The sequence below is a fragment of the Anticarsia gemmatalis genome, chromosome 17, assembly GCF_050436995.1.
Source record: "Anticarsia gemmatalis isolate Benzon Research Colony breed Stoneville strain chromosome 17, ilAntGemm2 primary, whole genome shotgun sequence".
Classification (NCBI taxonomy): Eukaryota; Metazoa; Arthropoda; class Insecta; order Lepidoptera; family Erebidae; genus Anticarsia; species Anticarsia gemmatalis.
In genome coordinates, this window is record NC_134761.1 from 8,216,912 (window position 1) to 8,242,466 (window position 25,555).

General features: G+C 35.8%; 1 protein-coding gene across 5 annotated transcripts in view; it reads left to right on the plus strand.

The window, feature by feature from the left end:
- Positions 1–533: 533 nt before the first annotated feature.
- Positions 534–25,555, plus strand: part of NaCP60E (Na channel protein 60E) — a 192,703-nt gene continuing 167,681 nt past the window's right edge. For all 5 annotated transcript variants that reach the window (XM_076124749.1, XM_076124750.1, XM_076124751.1 and 2 more), the window contains exon 1: positions 534–726. The gene's annotated coding sequence lies outside the window, so the exon portion shown is untranslated. The remainder of the gene's footprint in view (positions 727–25,555) is intronic.

The window sequence follows — 25,555 nt, forward strand, 5'->3', positions numbered from 1 at the left end:
TTGAATGAGCTTGCTAGTTTTATATTTAAGTTTTTATTTTTATAGCTGCATTAACAACGATCCTTGCTAGGATTTTATTGTTATTACTTTTATCTGTAATTTGGTTCTCGAAATGATGCAACATCTATAATAACAAATGTAAAAAAAATAGCAGTTAGAGATCAAGATCATTGAAATCGGATACTGTCCGAATTACTACATATAATAAGACTTCGAGTTTGGGTAAAGGATCAATAGTAACTTTTAAATCGACTTTGTGACCTAGAAAATGACTGGATCGCGTTTTTGACAGAAAACCGTTGACCGCATCGTATTCGATCGAGTTAACTTTTTACTTTCACGAAACGTACGCGCCGTGGAGCGAATCGATAGGGTGTGCGGCCGCCGCGGCTGCAGGCAGCGGCACGACAATTATTGTGCCGGCGGTAACGCGAATTTAGGGCAGCGAAACGCGGCGGCGCGGGGCGAGGCGCGAGGGGTGCGGGGCGGTGGGGGGCGGCGCGGGGCGGCCGGGCCAGTCCGCGACGCGCCCCGCTCCGGCCGGCCGTGTCCGCGAGTGCCGAGTGGTGCCGAGCCGCTCCCCGCGCCATGCGCACCTCGCGCGGCGAGCGCCAGCCGCGCGCCCCGCCCGCCACCGCCACCGCCGGCGTCGCGTGCGACCCCACGCCCGCCTAACTCGCTAGGACTCATGAACATGTTGCGAGTGTTGTATAAACGCGATCACAGGTGAGCATTTTTCGGGTGAAACTTTCAAGTTTTAATGTGAAATCGATTGAACTTTGGTTGCGTCGTGAGATCGATATTTGTCGGTGAGTCGAGTTACTGATACATTATTTATTACCGGTATTTGGACTGTTACACTTCCTAATAATAGATTTTGGACGGCCGGGCCGGGGGTGTACCGCGCTGCCCGCCGCCGATGGTATATCTGTGAAAGTTGTCCAAGTCGTGTGATGGCACGCGGGATGGACGGGATGACGGGCTGGAGCCTCATCCTCGGTATCCTGACCTAGTTCAATAGTGCAGATCGATGGCGCCAACACTTGACATGATACATCGGTAACATCGGTAACATCAGAAGGCACAACATTGCTCTGATAATACAATAAGTATCGCGCCGCTACGCGCTCTGGCTAAAGGTAAAAGGTCAGGAAGTCGAAACAAAGTTCGTTACGTCTTAATACTGCGGACGTCGCCTAGCTGAATATTATATTAACTAACAATACAACTCGCATACATATTTAACATATTCTTGCTACACATATTATACAATTTGGGATTAGTTAATTAATTAATATAAGTACTGTGCGAAATGGTTACTCTTGGTTATGTCTTCATCGAATACACGATTAACTGGTTCTATAACACAGGTAGGTATATTTTTGTTTGATAGTTTTTCGGCCTGCAATTGAATAGCATCAAAGGAGTTTTCCCCTTTATCCAGTAATAGAGAGGCTTGGTTAGATTGCACAAACACACATTTACCATACGAGAGTATTTTCCGAAAATTCCTTCAATTTCCTTATGTTTTCGTAGAGAACGGCCACCGCGCGCCGGCCAAATGAACTCGCGCCCACAATGCCGCTCTTTCTATTTTTCAAAATGTTATTTTCCACCGTTTGTTTGGTAACTTTCGATTCAGAAAATTGGAAAACAAGCGAACCCAATAACTAGAACTGATTTCAACTTGAGGTCGGAGGAACAATGTACTACGAGTATCTGTATCTACTGTTATTACAGATTTGAACCTTGTTTTAAAACTTGAAACTTCTATATAGATTTATGAAACTCAAGTATTTAATTAGAAGTTGTCGAAGAAAAACAAAAGGAAGCCGATCGGATTTATCCGAACAAGCCGGAGAGTTCACAAAAGCCAACACTTTATTGGTTTGTTCTTTAATTACATCAAATATATAATTTACAACACTTCTTAATTTGGTTGGTGGTTTTTTCAAAGATCATTGTCAGTCGTTATTAGCAGTCAAAAGCCTGAAAGTCTGATAAAACAGACATACCGAGGGGTATCATGTTACCCAGGTAACTGAGTTGTGAAGGCAGTCGCTTCACGTAAAATACTGGTACTCTAACATAGATGGAAGAAAGGCTAAGCTGATGATGAAAACATTTCTGGTATCCGCTTAAAACAAAATACCGGACTGGATTTAGCTAGGAGTAATATAAACCTGAAACTTTGTACAGTATATAGAGAGAAGAATTTACATAAAATTTTATACTAAGACTGCATTAAATTATGCATGCAATTTCAGAAGTTAAGATCTGTAAAATATAAATTTTATTAGCTATACTTGTATTAACCTACTTCATATGAGTATCTATACTAATATAATAAAGCTGAAGAGTTTGTTTGTTTGATTGTTTGTTTGTTTGAACGCGCTAATCTCAGGAACTACTGGTCCGATTTGAAAAATTATTTCAGTGTTAGATAGCCCATTTATTGAGGAAGGCTATAGGCTATATTACATCACGCTACGGTCATTAGGAGCGGAGTAGCAATGAAAAATGTTACAAAAAGGGGGAAAATTTTGACCCATTCTCTTAGGTGACGCAAGCGAAGTTGCGCGGGTCAGCTAGTTAAAAATAATTTTAATAGACTACGCGACACTGTAGTCAAACTATGATAAAACATAAGATATATTTTGTTCTGCAATAGGTTTAATAAAGTTCACGAGTCTTCATATAGGTATGTTTTTCATAGTAATTGTTGCACATAGAACAAGTCTTCATCAGTGTCTATTCAGAGTGGCACATCGGCTCCATTTAGACGCGATTGTGACTGCCCTCGAGACTGCCTACGCTTTTTCTGAATTGCAGACATTTTCTCACTCTATTCATAGCACAGGGTGACATTTCAGTCGTATTATTACTTTAATTGAAGAGATATTTTAAACTCAAAATAGATCTGCTAATGAAACGAGTACATTTTAATTGACTCTCCGATGGGCATCACTTTATGAGCTAATAAAGGGTATTAAGCTCCAGTAATTGTCCACGCGCGGTAATACTCACGTCATCGACCAGTCGCCGCGTCGACGCCTCGTTGTACAAAGCATCAGACACCTTTTACAAAAGAACAAAGCACGAACATTCTCTATCAACAATAGATTACTGCTCCAGTCCCGATTTTCCCGAGATTTTTTTCTGTAAATAATGTGTTCATATATTTGAGCATGTACACATTATAATTCATAGAAAAATTCCCCACGCAGCGTGACTTACGAGGCAGTCGGAGTCTCAGAATTCATAGCTTTTTGCCCAATATCAATGTGCAGTAAATTTTACGCGCGGTCTCGCGAGACTTGCGGATTGATTGCCGCAAAATTGTTAGTCTGTGCATACTTAAACTTTTATGCCTGCTGTAAAATTTACCCACCGCCTTACTCTGCACCTTTCCTAATTCAATTTTGATATATATTCTCATAGTAACACCCACATAAAGAGTGAAACTTTGACATTTTACTCTCTCCAAAAGGAATGTAAGATAATCTAAAAGTAAACTAAGAGAAATTAAGATTGAAGATCAAATTTCCGTTCGGGTAATTAAATAAAACTTTTAAAGTATTCGTGATTAGCCTCCTCTTTTCTTTCTTTTGTCTTTACTTGTTAATTGTGCGCCTTTAAAAGGGATTAGGGTAACATTTCCCGTCTTATTTTTCTATTAAGAAATAAAATGAGAAACCGACATTGCGTTCACACTTTCTCGAATTGCGTGATCGGAATATTAACCAGAGTTATTTGAAGTAATAAGAATCAATATTTTACATGTGGTTCCGAAATAATGTAATTCAGAAGACATTATTCATGGTTCGAACAAAAGGTTTTGGTACGTTCAATTTTAAATCTTTATTCCGGGGTAGCTCACTGACGTGGAATACTGAACATTTCCGCTAGCGAACAGCGAGACAAATCCTTAATTAAACTTGAACAAAAAGCTTTCCTAGTACGAATTGTGAATACCAAAATTTGATCTGCATTCCTAGTGGCGCGGGCTAGTGGCTTGCAAACATAGCCGACATAACAGTAATCTGGGGTCGCACAAACGGCTACAATTCGCTCTAATGCGGTCTCTAGGCGAACACAATTGCTTGTCAAGTATGTGAAACTTGGGCGTTTAAAATCATTGTCGATGTGACAGTACTACACGCTGGACCGCTCTAAATTGTGCTTTGTTGTTTTTTATTTGGATACAAACAGTTGGAAAAGCCGCAATGACTTTTAAGCTTTTAAACCTTATGTTAAGAATGATTTGACACATAATATTTCACTTGAAAACTCTTTATAATAATAGTGTTTAGCTTAACTTAATATTTATACTTTTTAGTTTTATAAAACCCCTGTGATGGAGAATAGAAAAAGGCGAAAATACTGTTAAGACAAGTTAGGTAAAAAATGTTATTAAATAAATGCCTTAAGTTTTATAAACTCCATGGGCTCATAGCTCATATAATTATCGTATAATAGAAGATGGGTACTTGACACTTATTACCATTTGTACCGTTGATTGAACTATTTATTTATTTTAATGTACAAGTGGTACACGTAGACGGTCTTTATTCCTCTAGGCACTATCTACCAGTTAAAAAATATTTGGCTTTTATTTTCAATTCAAAGTGTGTAAAGGTCTCAGGTGAACACAAAGTTGTGAGTCTGTTCACACGTCCGACAGTTACCTGGTCTAGACGTCATATAAATTGTTTATGGCCCATTCTTATTGATTTTTATTCGTTTATACATCGTAAACTATTAAGTATTGCGCAATAAATAAACTTTCATCACTAGTTCTCTTTTATATTTCAATAGTTATCTTTCCACTTCAAGACTCAAATGACGCTTATTTAAGTCGCGATGACAAGTATTTTTGTTTCTACAATCCATATAAGTAGCGATTTTAGCACTAGGTTCAATCGTAATTTTTGGAGGTTCGAATGAGGTTTTTCCATATTAGGGTTATAAAAATGACCCTAACGTGGAAACATCTTTAAACGCTCATGTTTCGGTTAATGAAACATATTTTTAATTTAGAGACAACGTTTTTATTAGATGATTCTCTTGAATCGACCTTTGAAAGAGACATGTGCGTACTGTTGATTACCTTTACACTTAGTAACAGATAGGTCATCATCATATAAAATTCCGCGGCTCCATAAATATCAAAGTCACTTTACAATATACACTGCCTAGTAATAGTCACAAGTTTTACCTCTTTCGCGTTTACAACCATCAGTGAACAACAGCCATATCGTTTTTATCGCAAACGGCGATCGTTTGCAGCCAGCTATGATATATGTATCCATCGACTACCATTCTATCTACTGACTGACAACTTGACGTTAAGGGCTTTAAGTTTCAACGACTGCTTAGAAATAGAACTATGATTTATATTTTTTGTATAAAAGAAACAAAGATGGTAGTTTTTATAGAAGGAATATTAGGTTTTCGGCATTAAATACCTTCGGATAAGTTAAGGTTAGTTTAACTCCCTGATTCATGTTTTTATCAATTTGGCCTCAGTTTAATTATAAGGTGAGACTACATCCACATGCCTACGTGAAGAAACCCTACTATCTATTCTACTTTGAAAAAATACAATGATTTACCTTAAACCATTAAAAAAAATAGATTTATCAATAAGCCGATTCTAAAAACAGATTTTAACAAAAGCTAGAACCTTATTTTAACAAAATATTTTAGACCCTAAGTCTTTCAATAAACCTTATTCTATAATAAAACCATTTGCATCTATATTACAAAAATAAACCTCTATTTTCATTCCAAATCCAATAGACAAAGTCCAACAAAAAATAACTTCAATCTCAATCAGTCCCGAAATGATTCGCGTAGAAAGTTTCGTACAAAGTAAATTAGGTTATTGTAAGACATCAACTTCGTGAAAAGCTCCTATATACTGTGTTATGACATTGATATAAGAAAGAGGCGGTGGGAAAAGGCTAGTAATCCATGATAAAGCTGACGCAGCGAGTAAGGCTGTGTTTTCACTGGAGGTGAGCGAGGTATCTATGCGGAAAAACTTCACGAATACTTCATTTAACCGATTAATGTGCCACTGCTGGGTAAGAGTCCCCTCCCGTAATGAGGGAGGGGTTATGCCTTGAGTCCACCACGTTGGCCAAATTCAGGTTGAAGACATAGCAGCGATTAGTTGAGCTAAATGCTGCTGCTTTAAAGCTATCTTATTGGTGGAAATTTTCCTCACTTCTGGCACATCAATTAGGTCGGGGAAAAAGTCTTTTCGCATTATAGTATGAATGAACTTGTAATAAAATCTCTTTGGCTTCAAGAATCACAAATGAGTACGCGGTTCATTAGGTTTCTTTCAGTGAGCTCGTGAGGTACCCAAATATCGAGCTTTTTTGTGTAGAGAAAAGATTTTATTACAAGTATAGTTCATACATACTATAATGCGAAAAGACTTTTCCCCCGACCTAATATGTTGGAGACGTAGCCTTAGCGTGAATTCGGGGACCATAGATACAGGTCGACCCCTGTCGTAGCCACTTACTGAGCGCTCTTTTGTCACGGTGTATAGCTATAGTTTAGCTATGGGTTATAGGAAAAGGATAAGGCTCAGGTTCTTGTTAATAAATTATTACTGAAATGTTAGAGGTTTATAACCACAGATTACCATCAAAAACATCCTGTAAAAAACCTCAAGTCTCGCAGCGTAAAAAGTGGTGAGATCTATGTAATACCAAGTCGATTAATCTGTTTAGTCTCTACTGAAAGGACCTTCTGTCTTAAGTTATTACATAAGTTATTATCATGCCAATATTAAAAATATTTCACGTTTAAAACAAATAAATCGACCTGGCCATCGCATGATTTGATTATTAGTATGTACCACACTGCACAGCACGACGGGCCAGCAACCAAATTCCTCACTAGGGTCCTTCCGAATATAATGATTGAGATGCGAATTTGTGTTTTCATGCGATGACCAAGTCGATTTATTTGTTTTAAACGTGAAATATTTTTAATATTGGCATGGTAATAACTTATGAAATAACTTAAGACAGAAGGTCCTTTCAGTAGAGACTAAACAGATTAATCGACTTGGTATTACATAGATCTCACCACTTTTTACGCTGCGAGACTTGAGGTTTTTTACAGGATGTTTTTGATGGCATCTCACTTCTTTTTGTAAAGCGAACATAAGTCCAATTTGTATGGAAAGACGGTAATTTTTTTCATAATGCAACATATTTTCCTATTGAAATGTTGTTCAGTTTCATAGGCTAAACACCCTTAAGTTATGCCTCATACAGTAGGTACCTATGTACACCTATTATTTTCTATTATACTACAGTAATAATTAATTCATTTACTGCAAATGTAACCTTGTAATCCTATATAAATGTATAAGATTACAAAGTTATTCTTGCAGTTAATGTATTTAGAAAACTGGACTGAAATTAGAAAATATTGAAATTTTCCCATGATTAAGATACTAAATTCTATTTGTATTCTAAATTTGAAGCTTCTAAGTCTGCTAGAAATGCCTTAGACTTTTGATGATCGGTGAGTCAGTGAGTCAGTGAATCAGTGAGTGACAAAATTCAAAACTTTAACAAGTTGTCATTCTTAAAGTTCTGGTTCAAATTGACTGAAATTTTCAATATACCGTGTTCATACAATGACTGATAAGTCGCTAAAAATTCAGGCTTCTTGTTTTATCCACAACGAAATTATAGGGGGTCGAAAATGGCCTGAATTGCTTCGAGAAAAGATGGTACGGCCGTGCCGCTTTTTTTTGCTCGACTTGCGGGGGCACTGCCGTGCCCCCAGATATTGTGCTACTTTTGCATCAGTATTCTTGGATACAGTATTTTAGTTTCAGAGATTCCTAGCTTTGTTCCTACATCTAATTATACCTTTGATTTGATCAACTGGTAGGATTTATATTAATGGTAAGGTTATGTGTATTCAAATGAAAGGAAGACAAGTCAAGTTACAACAAGACAATATTGTAACAAAGGTGTAAAACAGCGCATATTTAGGTATCGTAGAAAACACTGTCTTTAGCATTTCACTATTTGGCAAAATAGTAACTGAAAAACAGGAAATGGAAATAAAACAGTCCTTAACACGTTAACTGCCAAGATAAAAAAATACAAAATTTTATGACGTCATTTTTTTATTTTTCTGAAATGTAACCTATTGACATAAATTACGATAATTGATCATGTCGTATTAACCTTTTCACCGCCAGAGTAATATTGAAAATCGGTGTTCCCCACGCCAAGCAATAAATTCCTTCGTTTATACCTACAAAATAATAGTCACGGGAAAAGTGTATATCGATAAAACTTCGATTAATTTTACGTGTTCTTATATTATGAGTAAAAATTGCATAAAAGTACCACAAAATTTTATTGAATTTCTCCCATGTGTCAACTTTACACTACTCAGTACTCATTACCCAAAAATAACAATGATATACACGAACAATTTGCATAAAAAAAGTACTTAATTCAAATATTTTATTCAAAAAGTCACAGCACTAATCCCAGTTGTGACGACACCTTTTGACGTTAAGAAACGCCACTGGCGTGGTCAGCGCTGCGATTTCAAATTTTGCCGCCTTATATTAGAGATGTACCAGTGTGGCAAGTCGGAGTGAAGTATAATATATCGTTACGTTTAATCATTCATCTGAATACGTTAAATTATAATCAATACTCAATTTTGCACAATTGTTTCGTACTCGTATCTTACGATTTTAATAAATGTAGAAATAAAATTTTCGTAATATTTTTCTAGTCTATAAAATTTATTTTGATGTAGTAACATGGAAACACAGTTTGAAAGAACTCTATGACTCGGTAAAATAAATATGTTTTGTGCTCTATGATTCGAAATGTCACTGTTATTCCGCGTACTACGAAAATATTTTGCTAATTATGTCTACTTCTAAAGATTCTCGTCCATGTTCACCAAGCCTAATTAGCAATTTAAATAAAAAAAGAAAAGTCAATTACGCCGATAAACAAACCCAAGTTACTTCGGACGACATTATTGATAATATGTTATATCGGCGAAATACATGGGACAGCCAGGAGATACAAGTCAAGGTCAAGTCAGGAAGACATTTTTGTGGCGCAGATGGTGTACGAAAAATTTATTATACACAAGAATTTATGTACCTATTATTAATAACGTATTGCAACAACACTACGAGTGTCCAGCAGCGCGGGTGACGTCAGAGCGCGCCGTCTGATTCCGTCAGTGGCGTACGAAGCACTGTAAGGGATTCCGCTAATAGAGATGCGCGAGAGTTGCCACAAAATGATCGATTTGCACTTATTTAGTCATGAGTTTATCACTAGATATGGTAGTTTTATTACATATTTAGGTTTGTATTGAATCTAATTTAAAACATATCAGACAAAAAATTTTTTTTTCAGAAAGGAGTGAAGTATTTCAATTTGTTTTCGAAATATTGCATAAAGTGTTTAGATTGTAGTCCTTTTCCTTGCACATCACTAGTTGACGCGTCTTCACGTCTGTGGCGTGGATTTGCGGGCTAAATTTATACATTTTGCATGATGATTTACTTTGTTTTTTTTTTTCAGGTACAACTGTCTAATTATTATATGTCTTTGTGTAATAATGTAATAAATATGTTTAGGTAATAATAACAGGAGAAAGAAAACACTTGAAACGTATTGTTGTATGTTTATTTTGAACTATAAAAAAGTGATATTTTTGACGTGCTATCACGTCGATGGCGTCGTGAGCGATTTTCAATTTTACGTCTCTTAACGTCCGTGGCGGTGAAAAGGTTAATTTCCATGATTATTTATGTAAGATTTAGGTAAAAATAAATTTGTCAGGCATATGTGACTGACAAAGCCCAAACGGTATAAAATATACCTATTGCGCCATGTCAGGCATTTTGTCAGGCATTGTCATGAAACAAGTAATAATATTGCGGCCGCGCGTATTTTGCATTTGCGCGGGAAAACTTTTCGTTCACTGCGGGCTGCGATCGGTTGACTGTAAGTACCTAAATAGTTCGCTCCTTGCACGTTGCAACCTGTCGGGGGTCTCTAGCATGCAGTAAATGCATTTTTTTAGTCGTTGCTAAATAGTTGTCGAAGTAGGCGCGTAAATTTATTGCTCTCAGATAAAGTTATTTATGTGACGATTACTATTACTAATAATGTCGATTATTGATAATATGGATGATTTTGAACTATCGTTACTTGATCTACAAGTTATTGACGAACTGGAAAAGCAAAATTTGACTCAAAGTAAAAAAAAAATAAAAAAAAAATCAAATGTAAAAAAATCTCGTAAATATTGCTCGAGGTGTTATAAGATTAATGTAGAAACAGTGGATAGAAATCATGCGAGAAGGAAAACGAAGCAAGTAAATACCTATTGTCCAAATTGTCCCAATGAACCACATTATTGTCTAAAATGTTTCAATGAAGAACATAAAAAAATTTAAAATTTTGTTTTTCTTCTAATACTATTTATTTTATTTTATTTCTAATTCTCTCAGCGGTAACGCCGATAATAATGTTATTATTTCGCCAAATAAAAAGCATTTGCAAAATTTCATAGTGTCGTATTTTATTTTTCCTATTTAATTTTCGTTCCAATCATGAAAATGGTGGGCCAAGCTGCACATAGTTTCTCTGGGGCCTTGTCAGTCAATTACCGTAAAGAAAAATGCGATAAACGTGCCAGACGGCTCCTTGGGTTTATTTGAAATATATGCATCTGCGTCAGTCCCCCGTGTCTGACATGGCCCTAACAGATACTAGGTGCGTCAGGTACCGGTGCCTGACGTGGCAGTTAACGTGTTAAACTTTCATAAAAAAACTGTAATATATCTTGCTTTAAATATTTAAATTGTCGAAAATACCAATTTCAACGCCTAAGTCAAAATAAAAACTATCATATTTTATTAACTGTTAATTAACTTTAAACAAAATACAATCACCGTGTTAATTACTGTTGAGTTACAGCAATATTCTAATTGATGTTTTCACACAAAGGTTCAACTGAAAGGTGACACTGTATACATATTTTTGCTCATGACTGTACTCACGAAAGTACATAAAATAAGTTATTGGTGATTTGGGAATGGCAGAAAAAGTTATAGTGAGTAAATTGGCCCGAGTTAGTTGGAGTAAGCGCGTTATAGTTACATGGCCATTGTGTAAATTGGTCTATAAGTACACTACCTTACGCAGTGTTTCTATGTTTTACCTGCTATTAGTATTGTGAAGTTAAATACGTTGCGTTGAAATACTTCGGTAATTTATTTGCTGACATACTTGGCAGGTTTTAACACGATATCCCTCGGTAAGACTGCTTGATGACTTTCAACATTTTTGACTACTTGTCTTTGAAAATGACAGCTGAGACCCAAAATCTAGCGTGCCTTCCAAAACACGGAGAAACTTCGTACACATATTATGAGCACCCATCCACAGAACAAACGTGCGGCTGGTGATAGCCACGAACACCTATCTGCTATTACTACTGAAGTTATTTTTCTTTCTTTAAAGATTACAGTTTTATGGCCTTATTCTCTTACTATAAATATTTTTATGTTGACAAGTATTTTGTCTTTATTTGTCTTACACTTTACAATAATGTAATACCGTTTTTTTGTATTGAAAACCTCTCAATTAGTCGTGTGAGTGAACATTTCAATAATTTCTTGAACTCGCTTGATATGATATTCACAGATCGAATATCTAATTCAGTCTACGTCTGCGAGTGACAAGGAGCGATAGAGTCTCTATTCTCGGGATGACAACTTACGAGGTGACGCCCACCTTGCAGTCAAAGGTCGATTTGCTTCCGTTCGGGACTTGTTCTTGCTATGTTGAAGTTAGGAGGTCTGTAATGATTGGTTGACTTAGAATTCGATCGATATATCTAATAAGGTTAGTTAGAGAAGCCTGAATGACAGACAAATAGATCGTTACTAAGTTTCTTTGCCTTAATATCAATGGGACGATGTGCAATTTTCGACTTACTAATCAGTTAGGTTTTACCGTTTTTTTTTAAATTAAACTGTATATTAGTCTTAGGCCAAGTGCGAGTTGCGTGGTGGACTTAGGGCCTAACCATTCCCTCATTACGGGAGAAGACCTCAGCCTAGCAGTGAGACATTGATAGGTTAATTTTTTATTATTATATTAGTCCTAGGGTGTGTGTGGGATTGGCGATAAAATAGTATTTTTTAAAGTTTAATATTTCAAACACTCGAACTTATAATCATCGAACTCAAAACAGGTACCTTTATTAGACTTAAGAGCAAGAATATTATAGAATCAACACTGTATATACATTTCCAGCAGTAACTAAAAGCTATATACATTTTATATACAGGGCGTGTATAAAAGCTAGTCATTTGTAAGATTTTCTCCACTTTAATATCTGTCTAACCGCAGAGGATTTAACCATTCAAGACTTGCGGCTTAAGCGTAGGCAGCGATGTTTTACGATATATTCTCTTACATTTTACATACGGATTGAATCTTTTCTTGATGCGGACTTTCACGAGGTATTTCATGGTGTTTAAATATGCACAGAGAGGGCCGGACGGGGAGGGAGGAGGCTTCAATCTAAGTTTGCAAGTCCAGAACTCCCGATTGTCAGGGGAGGTTTTCTTGGCATTTATTTTGTGATTGTGTTATGATGTGTGACGTGTTGTGTCAATCATTGGAAGAGGGTGTCTTTGGAGGTGTTTGAGCGTTCTTTTTTTACTTTTCTGGGCAGATTTTTATGTAGTGTGTTCGGGCGTTCATGTTCATTGTTATGTGTTTAATACTTTAAGTAGATTAACGACAATATAAGAAATCTAAATTGATTAAAGTAGGAACGAGCACTAACGTAAAATTCGTATAGTTGTCTACATTCTCTGAAAAACTGATGATGTGTATTCCAACGTAATTGTCGTTTTGACTACGAATAATTTGCAATTAAATAGTTTACTATAGATACAGCAGAATAATAAATTAAATTCATTAATTCTTGTCCAAACAACAATATAAACTAAATATTTCTACATGAAAAACACAAAAAAATTGTTAACCCGATTAAAATTCATCTCTTCGTTGGGGTCACTCGTACGTGCTGGAGTGGGAGGGTCAGGAACAAAAGGAGGTCCGTGACGTATCGTCTTTTAAACATGCCTGTACATTTGTTACTGAGTTATTCCCTTAAGCTTCTCCTGGATAGGAGAAAAAACGAAGACAAAGGTCTACGTAGTGTTTCGAAATATGTTATGAAACTTGTGATGTCAATCGATAAAGACGAATCAAAGATATGTTGTTATACATTGCTTTGGGTTAATTTGATCATTATTAGGGTAATAATAGTTCTTGTCTATCACGTCTAGAATTGCATATTTTATTCAGCGTATAGAAAAATTAACTGCTTTTTAAGCTATTCGAATCTTGTACCTAAATGTTTTAAAAATACATGTAATCTAAAGAAATAGATTTATTTTCAGTCTTAACGATTCAGATCTTCTCAAGCCCCCTAACTAAATACAAATAACTAAGAAGATACACAAAAATGGAAAGATAAAATAGTCTTTTGATATTTTAAAGTAGTTACTGTATATTATGGCAGTAGCTTGCAAATACTTGAGCAGTAAAATTAATCAATAAATAATGAGAAGCTCAACAAGTAAGTATTCATTTATAATTTGATCGCGTATTTTTCAAGGAACTTCGCAATTTTAATAAAAATATGAAAGCAATGTTTATGTAATAACAGAGTGAGAGCCTCAGTAGTTATAAATTATCGATATAATATGTTGTATTTGATAGCTTTTTTAGTTAACTTTGCAGTCTGAGAAGAATTGCTCTGCATCCGCTGGCTGTCCTTCGTATGATCGAGCTTCAAACCTCATTCTGTTTATAAATTACTAAGTACTAAGCAGTAGATTTTACAAAATAATAGACATAAACAAACTGAGTGCTAATTAACATTAATCCAAGTGCGCGCGAGAATTAAAACCACAACGCAGGAAGGTCTGATCAACCCACAGTGTGTGCAAATGCATTTATTTCTTTTATCTTTATTTGTATAGGGTTAAAACCGCCACCGGAGGGATGGTTTTACCAGATATTCAGAGCGCGCAGTTGAAGTGGCCTGTTGTGGAAACTTTTGTGCGAGGCCAGCAGGCAACAGGTCGGCTCGGTGAGAACATAAAGGGTTAAAATATTGGCTATTCTCGTAACCTCAGATGAAAGGTATTGAGAAAACTAGAAGAAGAATTTGCGCTTTTAACATGTAAAAGAATTGAATAAATTAGTAGGAACTAAATATACAACGGAATTTTGCGTTTGTCACAGTCACACAATCATAGTGTTCACAAACTATACTGATTCGACAGGTTCTTTTTTAACCTCATGTGGTTAATTGATCTCTAGTCATTTCAGGCAAGCAAATTAATTGTATAAATAGAATTAAAAAATGGTATCCAACGATATAACATTTTCCGAACGTTGGAATTAATATTGTTTCTCAATATCTCTAATTTCTTCAATAGTCCACTTCAATTCTGATAGTATTAATAGTCTATCATCTTAAACTTGAAGTCGAGCTGTTGCCGCAGTATTCAAAACAATCAACTCAATAAGGACTACTTGGCGTCCGACCGGTCGCATTAAACGACTCTTGTCTTTCGCAATGTCCGAATATTGTTGTTATAATTATCATTTATTTGATGTAAAAGAATTACCATACATACTCGTACATTGGGATTTGCCTTCAGTAGATCCAGTTATATTATTAACAAACTCATGTTGATATGACTATTTAAAGTATTATTTTCCTAAGAAATTCAAGTTCAGGTAGCGTGATTCTCTCGGTACTTGCAAGTATCAAAATGTACTGCAAAAATAGTTTCTACGGCGCCCGCTGGAGGCGCTCATCAGATTTTCATAAAAAAAATCGACAGTTTTCTCGGTTATCGATAGTTGTAGATAATCCAGTATTTAATATAAAAGTATGTTACCAATTTTTGAGTTTATTTTAACAGTATTTTTCAAACAAACTTATCTAAAATTCGCTGAATAATGGAAAATCAGGACACAAAAATATATAAGACGGTTCTGCTATTATTTTTTACTTATATAGGTAGAAGACACGGCCCCATCAGTGTATTTCAAAATAAACTTTTTTACAGTTAACCAAGTAGTTTACAGGAAAAGCGAGTGTATGTGTAGTGAGTTCCCGGGGGCGCAGTGGCCGACGCAAGGAATTAGTTCCGGGGCTGGTGTTAACTTTTAATAGTTGTTTATAGCTGTGCCCAGTTGCTTCACACGGAAGGCGTTTCAAACTGCAGATAACGATTTACCTCGTTATTGTAAAACTGGTTGAAGTCGCTGGTTTATTTATACCTAATTTTTTTTAAGTTTCAAATCTTTTAAATGTATGGCAAGAGTTTAATGAAGCGTCGTAATTTAACGTCGAGTGAAATTTGTAAATACTTCTTCATACCCTGTTATATCATTTACTTAGATGGAAGATATGTATGCGACATAAAGATAGCAATAATGCAGCCAGGTGGTCGGACTGTTCGAACATTACGGCACACTGTAAACGTCAATGGCTCCTTCGCTTTTACAACTGTTCTCAATGAGAATTAGTGGTTTATTGCTTGTCTTAGTACCGGTAAAAGGATAGTTAAAATATCTGACTTTAATGTATAATAGAATACGGGAATTAACGCGAACACGCATTATACCTTAAAATGCCTAACGTTTCGGCGCAGGTTGCACTCGCCGTGGTTTTAAGGTATAATGCGTGTTCGCGTTAATTCCCGTATTCTATTATACATTAAACATGCAACGCGAGAGTTTAAAAGTTATGATTGCAAACCGCTACGGGTCGGACATTGCAAAACAAATACGTGACCTAGAATATTTACGTCGGAAACGTGCGCGAGTGGAAACATCGTTGATATTTTTAACTAAGTGTCGCGATTGGAACTTATTACCTACGTGTGTACGTATCAAACCGCGTAGTGACATTGCGCATTCCCGTAATATTCTAAATAACGTGGGACCACGGCGAGTGCAACCTGCGCCGAAACGTTAGGCATTTTAAGGTATAATGCGTGTTCGCGTTAATTCCCGTATTCTATTATACATTAAACATGCAACGCGAGAGTTTAAAAGTTATGATATCTGACTTTGCCGAAATGTTAGGCTTTTTATTACTGAACAGAACAAATTTAATTAATATACACTAGTTAAGTTTTTGTTTACTAACCGTGGCATTGCTTTTGAAAAATATACCCTCTTAAAAAATAAATTCATTCATTGCAACCAACACTGAATTTTTCCGATTAAATAAGCAATTTAATTTATTATTTTACCACTGTATATCTATAAAATTGCTTTAAACGCAGCAAATATTTCAGATTCGTATTTCTGCATTCAACACCAAAGAAAAATTAAAACGACAGCGATTTACAATCAACTGTGGTAATAAAAAAGTAAAAAGTTCATTTAGACGATGATGAAAACATGAATGGATGGTTTCCTTTGCCTCCAGTTTACTTTTTATAAGTCAGTCCGGATAGCTCATTGTTGCCTTTGCCTAGTTTCCGAACGTCGACTGTAGGCAGAAAGACGTCTTACCTTTGCTTACAGACTTTTTTTTCACTCCATCTCTTGTAGGCTGTATGGGTTTTTACCTTTGCCGATTTTTTTTAAATACGTATCGCTGCTTTTTCTGTGTACTGTCAAACTGAAGTACTTTTTGGCTTCATTTCGATAGTGTATTCCTTTTGCAATATTTCGTAAATCAAATGAGTCTGAACTAGTGTATATACCATAGTAAAGTGAAACAGTATACATTATTTGAGTTAAATAACATCTATTAATAACGTTTTAACAAAATTAACTGGCACAAATTAATCACACGGTGAGTACAAGCTTCCTTTGACTTGCCGTTTTGACAGCGACGTACTAAGCGCCATGGCGGAGTGAATTTAATTGGCTTATCGAATAATTAGCGTAGATTTAAGATCTTGGCAGGAAACTCCTCCCTTCAGAGGGACTTTGTAATCTTTTGTAGTGATCTATAGGGTGTATCAACTTGTTATCGGACTTGCAAGTCGTAAACGACGGAAAAAGGTGCTTTAGATAAAATGGTAATCTGTCACTAGCTTGTCACGTGTTAGTCGAAAATACGTTGTCTGTGAAATATCTTATCATAGACTATTAAAGGGTTAAAGTAACTAACTTTTGTAAAATTTTGGTGGTAGGGTTAATGACTTCGTTTAGCGCGGTACAAGATTTGAATTCACATTCGACGTTATGAAGTGTTTAAGAGTTATTTGGAGGCGCCCATAGCCAGTTCCGCTCACCGGTCGGTAAGCGATCTGTGGGTTAAGCAACCATTGGCGCGATCATTCCATAGATGGGTGACCGCATAGTGGTATTTGAACTGGGCGTCTCCGTGCTTCGGAGGGCACGTTAAAAGTCGGTCCCGATTGTTGTCTCTTAAGATAACAGTCGTTAAGCCACGTCAAAGGCCTCTCGGGCGGCTTGAACAACTTTGACACTAGGTTGACCACTAACCATACGACAAACAAACAAACAAACAAGAGTTTTTCACACAAAATTTCTCATAATATCATTGAGTCATAACACTAACAGGCCCATAATACAGCTTTACTTATGGGTAAAAACAGTGTTACTTAACAAAGGTAAATAATTAAAAAAATCTTTTTAATGGCTTTTTTATCTCTTTTCTGTAATTACCAACAAACTGGCATGTGATAAACTTTCTTTGTACACTACTAATAAAAAAAAAGAAATTGATCCCTCATTGATGAACATTGTTTATCCACGAGTTTATCCTAGAATATACAATAGCCGTTCAAACACGGGCAAATTCACATGCCGAAACTATTGTAATTATAATAACATTTCTAGCGGTAGGAAGTGAGTCGGATGTCGGAATGATATGCAATGCAAATAATGAATACCGCCAGTTATCTGCATTTGAAAGGCGACGGATAATCGATGTTTGTTCAAACTTGAATTTGAAATAGATTTCGATTTACCTTGACTTCTCTACCTTTACTTTATTATGATGTGTTTGAAGGTGGAATAAACGGTTTTCTGTGACGTAATTGCTTTGAATAAAGTTTTTTTTATATTTTTCTTTGAAATATTACAATTAGGTTGTGGTATTAGCTTGTATTGGTGATAGTGACTAGGTTGTAATTTGAGAGTTCAATTTGACTCAAATTCAACTAGATCGAGTTCGAGTTCGATCTCCGGGCACCAGATTTTTATAAATTAAGAAACAGCTCACTACATAAAATTGACACTTCAGACCCTGAACCAGTGGATAAGGCTATAACAATTCTTATTTGAAAGCCAGTAACGCTTTACAAAGATAAAAAAATACATTTCCCCCCAATTTCGTTGCGCAGTCGTTCAAAGAAGTCCACAAAATGAGGTATAAAACCTCAATTCCATAACAAAACAAAGCGAGCGATGTAAATAATCGCTAATCGCTATACCATAACACGTAAACAGGCGGCAAAGGCATTTCAGTAAGGCCGGCTCCACATGTTGGTCCCAACGCTCGTACCAACGTTGGACTGCAAACTCAGTGAGGCGTAGGTACACAATATGTTGGCTAATAAACTAGTTCTGTCCCGTCAGATCGCGAGCGTTGGCGCATATTCCTTTGATGAAACCGAGCTGGCCAACTACCAACGCTCACTCCATCGTTGGGACCAATACCATTTTCTAGATCCACACGTTGGACGAATAGCGTTTGGGCCTATATTGGGGCCAACGTGTGGAGTCGGCGTAATAATATTTATTTTGTCTGTGTGGGGCGCGCGTCCACGCCGGAGCGGAAATGACACGCCGCGCCGAACCCCTCTTACCATTTGTAATTAAGTTCTTTGCTTTTACTTAACGGATTTAGCGAGTGTTTGATGGAATCCGCTTTGTTTTTCGGTAGTTTTTGAGCTGTTGAAATCTTTTATCTTCTTGACGTACGTACTCTTAAAATCTTTTGGTTCATGTAGGTACTCTTAAAAACCCTTTGTTCCTGAAATGTTAAATTGCTTTTTATTTGTTAATGAGGCCAAAATATAATATCGTCTATGCGACAAAAAAGTGATTATATACGATATGTAGCGCAAAGAAATATTTATTTCGTTATACATAATTATTACAGTTGAAAAAATTATTGATACTAAATACTCTCATTTTCATGGTTTCATCATATTTAAATTGGTAATAGCTAGCATATAAAGCTATTATGGAAACAAAACACTAAGTTTACAACAAAAGTAACTCCAAAAATAATTAAATAAATCATTGCCAACTATTTACCAATTCATCGATGACATAAATCGAAGCTTTACAACTACATTCAATACTTTGTAACGTGAACGTGACAAGCACTTAGTACTCACTTAGCGACTACTTAAGGAAACTAATTTACTCGGGTGCAGTTATTTTTTTCATTTAGTCTGGGAACAAAAGCAGCTGGGAAAGAATTGCCTGTTTTCCAACACGCAAATCATTTTGAAGGAATAGGAAAGTTGCAAGTCCTACCTCTTTTGAGTTACACAAAGGATTACCTTTTGTATGTTTAGATATTCATTTAAGTTGATGTCAAATGAAATTGAAAGATATTGTCACTGTAATAGCTAAGTAACTAAAGAATTACCTTTTCTATATTTGGAATAATCTTCTTTATACTTAAAGTGATTATTAGAGCTGTCTATTGTCTCATCAATTTGGATTATGAAGTTAAAACTAAATTAAACGCACTGTTACCGCTTTAAAAAGGACGAGCGAAACTTCTACTGAAAATGTTGCGTTCACCATCTTTACAATCCACGATTATTAGACAACAGTTTTATCAGTATCAAATGTTTGGGCTTAGTAATTAAATCGGTACGCCGGAGTCTACGACCGGTATAACTTGGTCAAAACGTCGGATAGAAGTTATCATAATCTTTAAAATTCTGACCACACATAAGACTCGTTGTGCATTTTAATATGGTTGTATTTAAGACCGTTTTAAAAGACCCGTTAGGACTTAAAGCTATTTCTAAAAACAGCCCCCGTACGTTGACAATTGACATTGTTAACCAACTTATACATTGTATTTACAAATAGTTACATTCAATTTGATAGCCTTGCAATTTGCATGGCTAAATGCAGCCTACGTGGTCAGTTAAATGGCTGGTGTGCAATCAATCTAGTTGTACGTGATACTCGATGGACGTGTATATATAATGTATATATCTATGTATGTATATATATAGATGGATGGATAGCTATTGTACACGTCACAGGGGATTGTGACGTCATTATTGATGACAGCGTTGCATTGGACGACGTAATTTGCTGTTTTCGTTACATCATTGTACGTGAATTTCTTTTTTAAATTGATGTGCATCGTTAATATTATACAGAGTGTATCAAAATTACTGACACTGAAACTGTTTTTTGTTCAGATTTAAATTGCGTTAAAATCAAAGTCTAGCTGTAGTTGTATGCAGTAAACAGTACCGCGTTTCTCAACCACTATCGACTACCGACAACTAGCGAGCTATCGAATTGTATTGAATGAAAATCTGATCAGTGCATCTAGCGAGTGCGATAGGAACAATTTTTGAAGTACATTTTAAATGTCCAACTCTCGGGACTCGATAGTATCAACTGAAGGGAATTGCGGAACATTAAAGACACTATTGAAATGTCTTTCACGAAAAGCTTTGTTTTTCTTAAACTCGATGGCTTGCATCTTATTCACCGTAAACGATTCTTGACACGTTCCGCATGCTAATTTGTACCAGTTTCTCTAATAATCTTTTAAGTAAACCGTAGGCCGGTGAAGTTTTCTCACTGTAATGTATTTTATAGTATTAATGTTTCAATAGTTGGGGCTCAGCGCACCGTGCGTCTTGGTGTGATTACTTCGGGGACCGGCGCTCATGCATTCGTAATGCCACCAAACTACTGTAATGTGCTACCGTATAATTGCGTAGAAAATGCTTTTAAATCTTTCGGGAAAGTTACTGTGATTATAAATATTGGTACGGTGTGAGAATGTTATAAAGATGCTCAAGTTTTGAAATTTTGAGATTAGTTTTAAGCTTGGTACTGTGTAAGAGAAGCTTATTTTCCGTTATGTTAGTCTTGTTACTCGGGAATCTGCGTTAGTAAAGTAATATTTTAACTTTATGCATGAATATTTGTTCGCGTCTAAATGTAATATGCTTTTCGTGATTATAATGCATACAAGGTCCAGGAAACTGTAATGAGTTTAAGTAAACCACCAGAGAAGGTTTATTTCACAAAAGTTTAGCCGTAATTATCCTAGAAAAGCGTGGGAAAGTCAATTATTGTTATATACTTCGACTGAATGTTACCTTCCATCTATTAAGCTCTATCGGTCAAAGGATTTATGTCCATCATAAAGCGGAAAAATGGCCATTAGGCCCTGTAAAGAATTATTGACAGACTCGCTACCAATTCCATATTTACATGATTACATGCGACGCAATGTAATCGGCTTCCAATACATCATGTTTCCGTCCGATCAGACATTAATAGCTTGTTATTTTACTCTGTGACCCGTCGCCATTTTATTTTATCGAAATGAAGCAAAAATTTTCACATTTAAATTCATCATCCGGATAAAATGTCGGCGATTTAAAAATAAACTGACGTAAACGGATTTAATGAATATTGTAGTTTCGTTGACGCGATTTCTTTTTAAAAGCATGTCATGTCATTGATAATACCTATTGTTTTAAAATGACTTATTGAAAATTCCCATTTACGAGTGTAAAAATATTTTATTCTGTAGCTCTCTACTATTATCGACTACCGGCAAACGGCTTGTTATCGAGAAATTTTGTATAAAAATCCAGTACCGCGATTCTGTACAACTATCGAGTATCGAGTATCGACTCGCTGTCGAAAAATTTTATATGAAAAATTGATCAGCGCCCCTAGCGGATTTTCGCAACAACTATGTTCTTCAATGGCGTCATTTTCCACCAAACATTAAAATTAAATAAATATTTTTTTGCTGGAGCGCACTTAGGGGCGAAATTCGAATTTCGAAATAAAATATTCTTTCCATTTTTAATTTTAATAAATTATTTTAATAATCTTTATTGGATATTTTTAGGAAGACGAGGCCAACGAGACTGAAAAGATATTGTCTCCTTTACCTGCTTCAACGTAGAAAAAAAAAGACGCTGATTCTTTTTTTGTGTTGATAATGTTTCGTTGAACAACATTAATTATGATATTTTTATGTTATTGATTTATTTTTACTAATACCGTTTAAAGTAGACTATAATTATTATTTATGAGAATAATCCCTTTCATGATAATTTTTTATCCACTATATAATATATTTAAAATTAGTTTATACACAATTATTACCAATAACATTTTATTTAAAGAACAAATTTTCAGAACGAAACTTTTTCTCACTTTAAGGTGCAGCGCAGACGACAGACTATCCGTGACGCACATTTTAGTCTGTGAAAATAGGACCAATGTAATTATAAGGTGCAGCGCAGACGACAGACTATCCGTGACGCACTTTTTAGTCTGTGAAAATAGAAAGACATTTAAAAAGAAAAATGTGGGATGAAGTGTGCTGTATTGTTTATTCCGCTCCTGTTTGGACATGTATGAGTCTAAAGAAAAAACAAAATACGGTAAGTTTAAGTTTCTAATAGACTTTACCACATTAGTACACAGACTCGATCGCACAAAAAGTGTGCCGTCTGCGCTGCACCTTAGTAGTAACGCGCCGGACTTTTTGCGCGTAGTGTGCGTTACTGCATATATGTAATTGCATAGGTTCTATTTTCACAGACTAAAATGTGCGTCACGGATAGTCTGTCGTCTGCGCTGCACCTAAATGTCAAGTTTTCGAAACTCGATAGGTCGCGATTCTCTGCCGGATTGCTGCCGGTTTCCTAACGAGTAGCTCGATAGTAATGTATGGTATTCGATAGCGTGACGTTAGTATTGAATGTACAGAATCGAGGTACTGTACCTCGATTCTGTACCACTATCGACTACCGACAACCGGCTAGCTATCGAAATTTTGACATTTAGAATGTACTGCCAAAATGTTTCCTACGATACCCGTCAGAGGCGCTGATCAGATTTTCATACAAAATTTCTCGATGACAGTTCGGTTGTCGGTAGTCGATAGTAGTAGAGAATCGAGGCACTGATCAGCGACTCTAAGGCGTCGTAGGAATAATTTTGACAGTACATTCTAAATGTCAAACTCTCTCTGATACTCGAGAGTAGATTATACAGAATTGCGCTTCTGTCCTACTTGAATTAACTATAGTAAAATAGATTCGAACAGGAAACTAATTTGTATGCACCAGAAATAGTTGTTTTAGGCTTTCATAACTGGCGTATACGATACCATAGTTCCCGTAGGGAACCAGTAGCTTGCAAGAGATTAGATTCTAAAGTACTGCAGTGGAAATATTTTTAGTGCTAGAATGTTTCTACCCATGTATCCATCTTACAGTCGTTTACCAAAATAGTTTTTAAGTAGAATAAGAATTTCCCTCAGGAAGGGCGGGAAATTACCACCATAAAAATGAAACTATTACTACTTGATAACCATTAGGAACCATTTTGGAGTCTGGTTGTATTCTAGTCATTTTAATGTGTACATGCATATATTTTAAAGGGTTCTTAGTACAGAAATTGTGTTTTTCATTAAAAAATGTTTCCAAAGTATTAAGGTAAAGGGTGAGCGTGGGATGATGACGACCATAATGAGTAGGTTAGCGTCCTAATGACGTCACGGCGTCATTATCTCATACATTCACGTTGTGATATACGCGTAGGATGACAGTGATGAAGGTGTTTACGAACATACAATGCATTCCTATAGAAAAAAAGAAAATGTATTTTCATACCCATACTCAGATAAGTGCTTTCTTCTTTAGCAACATTATCAGCAGTTTATTACGTCATTAAACAACGTGTTACCAAAATTATTCCTGTTTTTTTTTCTTATCACCGATTCGTATAGATTTCTACAAGGGCTTAGGTTACTTCACTGGTAGAAATTTATATCAATCGGTACTTATTATCTTTAAATGGGAAAGTTTGGATGTTTGCCCTGCAGTGGGACTGTAACGGGTGATAAAAAAAGGCAGAGTTTCAATAGTGTAATTCTGTCGATTGTAAGGCGTTTATTCTAATGCTAACATTTCTCTACTATGTGTCGGGCAGTAAATATTTTTTTCAAGATAATAACAATATAAATACCAATTATAATAACAATTCGATTTGACGCTCTCGAAAATAGTAATCTCGATTCCATTCATTACAAAATGAAAGTTCTTAGAAATCAGTTTCTTTGTTCAATATTGTCTTCGAGTACAAGTTAAACATGTTGTCAAAAGCTACAACTTAATTATTTTACTTGTCTCACAAAGTTTGGATGCAAAACTGCCAGTTCTGTTCACGTTTTGTGAGAAATAAACACGAATGCACTTTCAATATTCGTTTAAACTTTCATAAAACGTTTGAACGAAACCTTTGCGTCTAGTTTTACGCATAGTGAGTTTGTAAAGGGCTAGTTTAACTCTTCCTACTTCAATGATGCTTCGCAAAACGTTCAATAAACTATGGTATAGTAGGGTAAAGAGGTTGGACCGTATTTCGATTTCTTAAGTAAAATTTTCCGTCAGTATTGGAAGTCCCCAACCCGCACTTGGCCAGTGTGGTGGACTCAAGGCCTAACCCCTCCCTCATTACGGGAGGAGACCCTTGCCCAGCAGTGGGACAGTAATGGGTTAGTATTGGATAATCTACTATAATTATATTATTTTAAGCACCTTAGTGAACCTATTAGATTAACTGAAGGTCATATTGGTCAATATGTTGTTTAGCTACGAATATCGAACAAATATTAACCTTTTCTTTAACCCGATCTTTCCCATTGTTGGACAAAGGACTTCCCTAAAAACCCTACTTAGGATAAAAAATATTAAGTACAATAAGATAACAATTTTATATTCTTTGCCAAACAAAAGCTTCGAAATAATTCTAAAAACCTTAAAAACCATATTGTTTACAAATAGCGTACTAATTCTTTTAAGGCTAGAAGTAACTTAGCAAGAGCAACTTACTAGTCAAGCGTGTTCAAGATTTTCGTAACTCTCTTTGCTTAAATGCAATATGTAGTTTTAATCAAAAAGCTAGCAGTTTGTATGTTCGTCCATAATTTAATTAAGTTGAAGATAGACTCACTTTGAACGGACTGGGTCCTTTTCATTAAAACCTAAACTTTTAGATTAGTTTATCGATTTTGTTGAAAATTTCTATTAAGTTGTGACTTAACGTTGCATCTGCAAATTTTGAAAGAAAACTTTCGTACATAAATTTGGTGTTAACTTGACAAATATAAAAAAAAATAATCAGACGCGGACGGTTTATGGTTTGGCGATCTTAAAATATTATTTAGAAGCTTAAACATC